Consider the following 10,190-nt stretch of genomic DNA (forward strand, 5'->3'; position numbering starts at 1 on the left):
TCTGAAATGCATAAAAAGAAAAAGATCAAAATAAAAAAATAAATAAAAAGAAAATAAAATCATACCAAATGGGTTGCCTCTCATCAAGCGCTTTTGTTTAAAGTCTTTTAGCTAGAATTTTTGTAGGATTCAGATTGAGAAAAAGAGGTAGGATCTCTTGAAGTAAGAGTCATTGGGATCCTCCTTAGCTTGAACTTTAGATCTCCTTCATCTTGAATCACAATCTCTTTTCCTTTCTTAAAGATTTTTGCATCTTTGAAGATATGTTTTGTCTTCTCAACAATTTCTCAAGATTTTTCTCTTTCTCCTTGATGATGTCTGGTGGCACCACTATTTTGATCTTTTCAAATTGCCTGGATGCAAGTGCTTTTAGTTCCTTTTTTTCATCCAACATCTTCTCTTTGCTCTTATCCTTGCGGTTTGAAGCTTGATCTGGTGTGGTCTTATAGAACTTTTTCCTGTCCACATTTAAGAAAACTAAACAGCGATTTGCATGGTCAATAACATAACCTACAATTGTTAAGAATGGGCGACCAAATATCAAAGGTCTTTTTTGTCTTTGTCCATCTCTAGAACTTGGAAATCGGCTGGAAGGATTTTGTTTCCAATGACCAGTGGCAAGTGCTGGATCATTCCTTCTGTCCTCTTTTGAGATGAATCACCAAAGATTATCTTTACTGGAGATGGGACAAATGTTCCTATGCCAAGTCTCTCAGCAAAAGGTTTTGACATAACATTCACATTAGCACCAGAATCACATAAACAATATGAAAGTTCAATTCCTGAAATTGAACAAGTGAAAGAAAAACGCCCTGGATCCTTAGACTTTTTGAGTCTTTGGTCAGGCAAGCGTTTTGGTACCTTACCGGAATGACTTGGCTTCTCTCATGCTCGGTTTTAGAGTCCTTCATGAGAGGTTCAGGTGTCGACTTCTGATTGCCTTGAGATGTCTGCATCATAGTTTGTTCAAGCGATTTTACCTGGTTGCTTAGATGGGAAAGGGTTGTTTCTAATGAGGTAGTCTGTGCTTGTTGAGGATTGAAAGGTGGTCTTTGCTGGAAATTTCCTCCTCCAAAGTTCCCATTTTGAAACTGGTTTGGAAAACTCCTTTGCTACTGCAGATAAGGTTGGTTCTGGGAGTTCTCGGCTCCTTGGCTTCTGTATGAAAGATTGTTGAAGTTGGCATTCCTGAAGTTGTAGTTAAAAGCTGGGCTGAATCGATTCTGGTATGCTTGAGCTCCCATGAAATTGATTTCTTCTTCTTGGTTTATGCCATCATCTTCATATCTTCCATCTTCTTCATTTCCTGCAGCAGTATCATGCTTTTTCGCTCAGCAATCTCTCTTGATTCATGACTAATGATAGTCTTCTTTTATCTGCCATACTCAGGGTTGTTGTTGTTGTTAGCTACAGCTAGGTTTTCGATGAGTGCTCTCTCTTGTGGTATAGTTTTTGAACTGAAATCTCCATTGCTGGCAGTGTCAAGAGAAAGTTGATATTTCTGCTGAAGTCCTCTGTAGAAGGTGTTTAGCTGGTTTGCTCCTGAGAAACCATGATGAGGGCATTCTCTCTCATACTCTTTAAATCGCTCTCAGGCTTCATAGAATAATTATACTGGGCATTGTTGGAAACTTTTATCTTGTTTAGCAGCTGGTTCAATCTTGACTTAGTATAGAAGTGGTTCAGGAAAGCTGACTTGCATTCTTCCCATGAAGTAATAGAACCACATGGCATAGATTTCAACCATCTAAAAGCTTTATCAATGTGGTCCACAGTTTCTAGAGTTATTCTCACCATTCCACAAATTTCTTCAAAAAAATCAATGTGATCCATTGGATGCTCAGTAGAGATTCCATGGAATTGATTCTGCTTCACCAAAGAGACAATCTGAGGTTTTATCTCATGATCTCCTCTTGCTGGAACAGGAACTTGAATAGCTGATATATTTTGGAAGTGCTGGTGAGGTGGATCAAAATCGGCAATGAGTCTATTCCGAGGCGATCTTCTCGCATCGAAATCACATAGATTTTTATCTCAAAAAAATCAATGTGGTCCATTGGATGCTCAGTAGAGATTCCATGGAATTGATTCTACTTCACCAAAGAGACAATCTGAGGTTTTATCTCATGATCTCCTCTTGTTGGAACAGGAACTTGAATAGCTGAATATTTGGGAGGTGTTGGTGAGGTGCATCAAAATCGGCAATGAGTCTATTCAACGCTGTCTTCTCGCAGGATTGGCAAGCTGTATGGGTTGATTGGCCTCTCTACAATTAGGTAGAACAATGTTTTCATCATTCCTTCTTTCTTCAGGATCGACTTGGTCTTGTCTCCTACGGTTATCAGCGGCTTGAGCAGCATTTACAGGGACTCGGTTTCCCTCTTCATCGAGTTGTGGCTGGCAATCTTCTTCATGGGCAGCATCTAGGTCATCAACATGAATAGAATCACTGTCATCGTCTCCAATGTGATCTTCTTGATCACGGTTTAAAAGATCTTCGCGATGGGCATTGAGATTGGCCATCTTGAGCATTCTTCGTCTGAATTTCCAAAGTGCTCTTTCGTTTTTGTCAATCTCGTCTAAGGGCGGTACAATGTTGTCAGGATTTATTTTAGTTTTCAAGCACATCATGAGAGCAAAAAATGCAAAGATAAAAAGAGGAGTTAGAAAATCTCCAGCAGAACTCAAAAATCTTGAGGTCTAGGATTGAAATTAGATTAACAAATCAAGTCAACAGCGACAAATCCCTGGCAATGGCGCCAAAAACTTGATGTGGATGCAGTGGGCAACACAAGTTTTACCATAGCCAAGCTGCAAGTGCACATAAAACGCAGTAGTACTTTGGGATCAAATCCACAGGGATTTGTGTGTTGCGGACTTCTAACTGATGCTAAAAACAATCGTAGACCTAATCTAATAAAAAATGGGTTTTGGTTTGTTACTAAATCTAATTAAGCAGAGAATTAAAAAGCTGTAAGTAAAAATCGGTTGAAAAAAATAAGAAAAACGGAGCTAGGTTTTCATGTTCATATTCTAAAACACAAGAAATTTAGGCAAGGATTTTCTATTACTCTGAAACTAGGATAGACACATGTAAGATTAGCCAACTCTCGTCACCCTAATCATCTAATCACTCATTAATGGAAATTAACTCTCGCTCTCATGCCAGAACAAGATCATGCATTGTAGATCGGAATCCATCTCGGCTTACGTATCCTCCGTAGGTAGCTTTTGTCTCCTACCACGGTGACGTCCATAAGTTCAGGCAACCCAGATACAACATTCTCATGGCTCAGATTTAACATAGGATCGGATTCTGGGTGATCATTCCAGAATTACCGCTTTGAGATTTGGATGAATGGGAGAATCATGTAAAAATCGAAATCCTTTTTCTTAAAAACCTAGATGTCATTCGAACATTGGGATCTCTTTGGATTCCCTTTCACCCAACTAGGTGACTACTCAGACATGGCTGAGACAGACATCATCATCATCAGTTTAAACCTTAGAATGAAGAAAAGGAAATAAAAAAAGGTTGCAGAAAACTTCTCTTATTGAAGACAGAGTGGCGATGAAAAGCTTCTACAGATGCATAAAAATAAAACCTAAAACTAAAAATGATTTCTCTCTCTAAGAGAAGAAAGAGGCTCCTTTACAAAAGACCTAAAAATGAGTATTTATAGTGTTTCTCCAAGTAATGGGGTTCTAGGGCTTGTAAAATAGGCGCAGGAAGTGTCTTGGGCCTTAGTTGGGCTCCTGAGGTTCAGACATAGGTCCACCGGGGGTAAAACCTCTTGAGCCGCGGTGGGAACAAGTCTGGCCGCGGGTGAAATCTCCTGTGCTTGACCAGAGTTGTGTTGATCAGCCTTCAGTGCATTGATGATATCTGGAGATCTAACCGTTGGATTGCTTTGATTCCAAGTGTGTTGGAAATCTGGTTGTCTCCTATATAATGTCTCCAATTTGGGGGTGATCAGACGGTGAGAAGGTCTTCATTGGTTGCCAAACTTCTGACGGTCTAAATTTATCCAAAAATGTACTTTTGCTCCAAAATGCACTCCAAAACTCCAAGTTTCCTGAAAAGCCTTTTAAAACTCCAAAACATGGTAAAAAATTATAAAACCTTTAAAACTGAGTGAAAACACCTCTATAAGATATTGAAAGTGATCCATAAAAGTGGTCAAAATCAGGTGTTATCACTGCTCACATAATTAACCTAGTTGTGAAGGATGGTTTGCATCAAGTATAGAAAGCTGTATGTGATGTTCGTAATTCTATCTCCTATGTTAGAGGTTCTACAAATAGAGTCAATTTTTTGATCTAAGAGTTGAATCAGGGAAATATGACAAGGGGAAGTTTAAGTTTAGACTGCAAAACTAGATGGAATTCGACCTATCTAATGTTGTTGCGAGCTCTGAAATTTATACCTGTTTTTGTTCAAACGAAGATATTAGGCTTTCGAACTAGCTAGTATTTTTGATCCAAGGAACGAAATGCATTTTGCTGATCTTTGTTTCGAGATGCTTTATGGTAAAGATAGTGTTGATGCGGTGTTGCTTCATGATTCAGTCATTTCTGTTTTGAAGAATTATTCAAAGAATATAGTTCAGGTATCACCCCAGTTGTGAATGCCACATCTTTTCCATCCGTAGGGAAGTCATATGAGGCTGCAAACGAGTCACAAGATTAAGTTATAGATGATTTCGATCTAGAGAGTGATCAAGGATATGAAAGAATGGATTCTTTATACAAAGAGATGGCAAATGAGACAGGGTTTGAGGATGCAAGTAATGAGCTGGATTTATACCTGAAAGAGAAAAGGGAAAATCCATTTATAACGATGGCTGGTACAGAGTATGATATTTTGGGATGGTGGAGGCTCAACCAACAAAATTTCCCTGTTTTATCTGAGATTGTAAGGGATGTTCTTGCTATGCAGATTTCTTCTGTTGCATCAGAGTCGGCATTTAGTACTTCTGGCCGTATTGTAAGCCCATCTAGGTGTTGCTTAACTCACTACATGATTGAGGTCTTAATGTGCACAGAACAATGGATGAAGTGCCAAATTCATATTAGTGGAAAAGGTGTGGTAACAAAAGAACAATTGATTGCTGAGATTGAACTGTGATAGACAAGACTTTTTAGGGTCTCAGGGCTATCAATCCCCTTGTCAATGTAGCACAAAGAGGTTTATCAATCCAGATGTGGTGTTAGACACTAAACTATGTGATCAAGTTCTTAATTCAAGCAAACAAGAGTGATTTTGATTAACTAATGACAACTAACAACTTAAACAGGTTTAAAGACAAATGACAATGACAAATGATGTGAATATGATGTGATGGAGGCATGAGATTCTAGACATGATAGTTGGTTAGGGTGCTTTGGTGCTAAACCAGAATTGCTAATGACAATGATGAGACATGATTCAAGTGATTAAGAACTCTAATCTAGGTTAATCCTCTCATGAAGGTATTAACCCCTACACTAATCCATTTTCAAACCAAATTCCCATTTGTGAAATATGAATCAATATGCATTAATAAACAGTTCTCAATGATCATTCAAGCAAATAACAATACATCACCATGCAGAAAAATGCTTAAACCTCTAATACAACTCTTTCAGGAATTTCATCAAACACTTTTGGTGCATGAAATTCTCAGAATCTAGATCTCAAGTGATTATCAAGGATCTAGCATAGAGAACAGTTGTTTAGAGAAATGAATCAATGAATCCAGCCCTAAGCATTCCTAATCTAACACTTTAGCACCCTAACCTACACATCTAGAACCTCATTAAGGTAACTACTCACTAATCATGATCAACACACTAGATCCTTTGCAAGATGTGTTGTTAATCATGATTAGAAGTTTGATTTGATGATAAGAAATGATGAACAAGATGGAAAGAAACTGCAAATCGATTTTAAACTCTCTAAAACAAAGTGTATTAAGTATGTTTTTCACCAAAGGGGAAAGAAGACTAAAAGTAGATTAAGTGTTCTCTACAAATTAGGTCTAAAAACCTTATAAAGGAGGCTTGGGCGAACCGGGTCAACCCGGAACAAACCGGGTACTGACCCGGCCTTGATGGGTAAGTGTAGGTTTGCCACGGTCTGGTGTGCTCTAGGAGTGACCGTGGTAATCCTGACCGTGTCAAAGTCTTTACTTGTGTTCTTGGTTCCTTTTGATGCCACAGTCTGATCAAGCTTCATCTGGAACTCGTGGCAAGTTACCGTGTCAAACGCCGAAGATGTGTAAAAGTTGCCACGGTCAAGCCCCCAGACCGTGGCATTCTGACCGTGCCAAAACCCGCATGCATGTGAAATCCTTCCCAGCCAAGTCTATGCTTGCCACGGCCAAGTCTCAGGCCGTGGCATTGAAATCGTGTCAAAAGCCGAAGCTGTGTAGAAGTTGTCTCCAGCCACTTGTTCATTTGCCACGGTCAAGTCCCAGACCGTGGCATTCAGCTCGTGCCAATCGCCGAAGGTTGCAAGAAGTTGCCACGGTCAAGCCTCAGACCGTGGCATTTAGGCCGTGTCAATCGCCGAAGGTTGCAAGAAGTTCCTCTCAGCCAAGTGTGTGTTTGCCACGGTCAAGTGTAGACCGTGGCATGAAGATCGTGTCATTTGCCGAGGGTGCACAAAAGTTGCCACGGCCAAGTGTGGACCGTGGCATTCCATCGCGGCATGCTTAACTTAGTCGCTCTGGGCTGTCTGGACCGTCTCGCATTCCGGAGAGTATAACTTCCTAGAGCCTTGTCCGAATTGAGTGATTCCGGTTGCAGAAGACAGAGGACTCATTTGTCTCCAACTTTGATGAAGGAAGTTTCAGTGCTTGGGAAGTGTAAGGTTTCCTGGAGGGCACATCTATGAAGTGCATTTACACGACCAGAGAAAGGCGTCTAGACATGTGTCCATTCCGGAGACCGTATCTTTCTGCTCAAAGCTCCGAATTGACTGATCTCGGATGTTCTGGAAAGAAGACTCAAATGTCTCTGATTCTCATGAAGGCCCCGGAAACTGAATCGGCCTGGAAGTGCACCGTCCTTCGCATCCTTCAGAACTGATCTGCTCGGTCCGGAATACCTGCGAGACAGGGGTTCCTTCCGACGAGTTTATCTCTCTGCTCACGCGTCCGAATTTCACGATTTCACTTGCTATGAGACCGTGCTCCAATGCTTTCCAACTTCTATGAAGCACCCGCCGTCTGAATCGGATCGGAAGGCTCCCCGGACAGGCGATTTCTGAGGCACGTTCACACCCGGAGATTTTGGCCAATACACTTCATTCGCGGTACATGAAAATGGCCGGTAAAGCTTCCCGCGGTACATGAAAATGGCCGGTAAAACCTTCCTGGCCAGCGAGAATGGCCGATAATCTCCCAAGACCGAATTTTTCCACTTTTTCAAGCTTTGCTCACCATTCCACCTCATGGATTCATCTTTTCAGCTCCATATTCACCTGATAGACACTCAAAACATGCAAAGACTCATTGGGACCTAATGCATCTCCTAAGTTCTAAAACAAACCCTAAGGACCTAAAATGCATGAAATAAAACATGATTTGGAATGATTTATGCAACCTAAATGATGCAAATTATGAACATATCAACTCCCCCACACTTGTCCTTTGCTTGTCCTCAAGCAAAAAGAGCAAATGAGAGAAAGAGGTTGTATGCAATGGGAGTTCACATTTTCTTTTTGAGAGAAGTGATCACAATGAGAATTCAAGTTCATGCTCAATTATGCAATGCAAAGCCATACTCAGATATATGTCAACTCAGCAAAGAATCTCCACAAGTTATTCTCTCTCTCAACTCTTTCACATTTATTAAGCTTTTATCAGGTGAACCTCATGATGCAATGTTTAAACAAGCTGGCTTGGCTAGGGAGAGGCTATGAGATTAAAATGATCTCATCAGTGTTCAAGTGGGTTAAATACAGCAAAGGGATCTCTCTATGAATGATCAAACTTTGGCAGAATGCTAAAGGTAAAAAGCAACCTATGCATACAAGGGCAAAGACTCATCACACCCCACCCTCTACTCAAAGCTTCCTCACTTGCTCAAAAATCCTCACTTTTCACTCTCATTTTCCTCTCACTAGGGGATTTACTTTTCACTTTTCATCTCAAGTCTTGGAACTCAAACTTTACACAGCTCTTTTTCTTTTACAACTTCTAGCCTCTTCTTTCTTTCTTAACAAAACATTTGAGCCTTTTGACTTCTTTTCTTCTTTTTTTTTTTTTTTTTTTTTTTTTACTTAGAGGCTATACTCTTTCTTTTCAACAAACCAGAGCTCACTTTCTCAAAACACCAAGACTGATTTCTTTTTCTTTCTTTCCCCTAGCTATTTTTTTCCACTCACCACAAAGTCTTTTTCCCCACACTTATTCCTCGCCAAAACTCTCAGTTCCTTGATGTTGGAACACAGCACTCAATGAGACCTGCCCTTGTCGCTCTAAACCTAACACTTTCTGCTAAGTTTGATCCAAGGTGGCCTTTCAATTCACACACAAACATTGGCTTAAAAGAAGGATGGGTTCAAGGTATGGGAACTGATCCATGATGTGGATTCAGCTACTTGAGCTAAGGAAAAGAGTGGTAAAAACAGTGGTTCTAGCTCAAGTATGTATATTGGTATCCACAAGCTTTTTCAAACAATGTATCACAAGATATTTTTCAAGTCAAGTTCAAGGTTCCCACTTAATTAGAGTTGAGTTCAATTCAAACTTGCTTCACAGATTCAAATCATTCCAGACTTTGCAAGCACAGAAAAAGATTCACAAGCATATTCAGTTCAAGTTCTCAGAGTGATGTACTCTCTAGAAAACCTATCATTACTCCCTGCAAGATGCAACCTACATGCAAATGCAATCTAGACTCAATCCTAAAAATGAGAACGCAACTACATGATCATTTTTTTGTGTAAATTTTTCAGATTTTTCCATTTTTTTTGTTTTTATATGCACTTAGATGAATATGCAACTAGAATGTGACTCAAGACTCAAAGTGTAAAATAAGAAAATAGAAAACATGATTAGTAAAGGATAAAACTCCTCCCCCACACTTAAATAACACAGTCCCTTGTGTTATAAAAGTATGAGAAAGAAGTGAAACCAAAGCAAACAGGCAAAATGCAAAAGAAAAAGAAAGTCTACATGCTATTTACAAGGTTTTGAGTGTTTACCTCAATCGCTGAGGTCTGATCCCAAGTAATGGGATGGATTGGAGTTTGAACATGATGGGGTGGAATATCTAAGTGGGCTGCTCTCAGGTGAGTCTGGTTGGAACGCTGTGGCCGGATTCACCCAATCTTCTTTTCCTGGTGGTAGCACAAGGTCATTGGCAGCTGAGCTTTCTCCCACTTCTTCTCTTGTATCTCGTTTGGGTGAGGTGGCTGGAGCTGTGAGCTTTTTAACCTTCTTCTTAAGCTGCCTAACACAATCAACCAGCTTGTTGATCGTTTTGTCTTGCCATTTGCACCATTTCTGAAGGGTGTTAACTCTGGAATACAGCTTCCTTGTGTGATAGTCAGGCTCACCCCAAAAGTAAGGATCAAAGTGATACCTTCCTGCTCCCATCCTTCTTTCAAAATCTCTTGGCTCCTCAGTCTCACAACCAGCGGTCCTAGTTATGTCCTCCTCTTCAACTGGCTCTTTACCCTTAGAACTAATTGGCTTCTTACATTTGGGAATTGGAGGGTGAATGGCTGAGTTGTAGAGCTGATCTTTTAGGACAATAAAGGAGACATTGTGCCTTTCTGTGAGAGTGGTGATGGATGGGTTTGGCAACAGAACATGAACTTTTTCATCTTGCAAGAGCTTGAAGGTGTACAAGAAGTGTTCACCATTGCTTTCTTTTAGAAACCCAACCTTGGTGAGGGTAACTTCATCAATCAACCCAGGTCTGACTGCAACATTATCAAAGACAAAACCTCTTGCTTAATCCTTGTCACTAGCCATCCATTGTGTAACTTAGTGAGCTTCTTTCTTTTACCCTCACTCCAAGCAATGTCCTTGTAAATCAGCATTTGGCGTGCCAAGAATGCACCACTAGAAGGGATGTAATGTGGAAGGCGAAACTCTCTCTTGCTCTTCAAGTGACTGATGAGAGGATGAAGACCCATGCCCAGTAGCTCCATGTCAGCTAGATGCACCACTCCATCATTGTGCTTGGTAAAGAAC

At 40.3% G+C, this 10,190-nt stretch overlaps 1 pseudogene; it reads left to right on the forward strand.

The window, feature by feature from the left end:
- The first annotated feature begins 1,547 nt into the window (after positions 1-1,547).
- On the forward strand, positions 1,548-1,622 carry LOC112083740 (annotated as a pseudogene).
- Positions 1,623-10,190: the final 8,568 nt, after the last annotated feature.

The sequence above is a fragment of the Eutrema salsugineum genome, unplaced genomic scaffold (genome assembly GCF_000478725.1).
Source record: "Eutrema salsugineum unplaced genomic scaffold, Eutsalg1_0 scaffold_6, whole genome shotgun sequence".
Taxonomy (NCBI): Eukaryota; Viridiplantae; Streptophyta; class Magnoliopsida; order Brassicales; family Brassicaceae; genus Eutrema; species Eutrema salsugineum.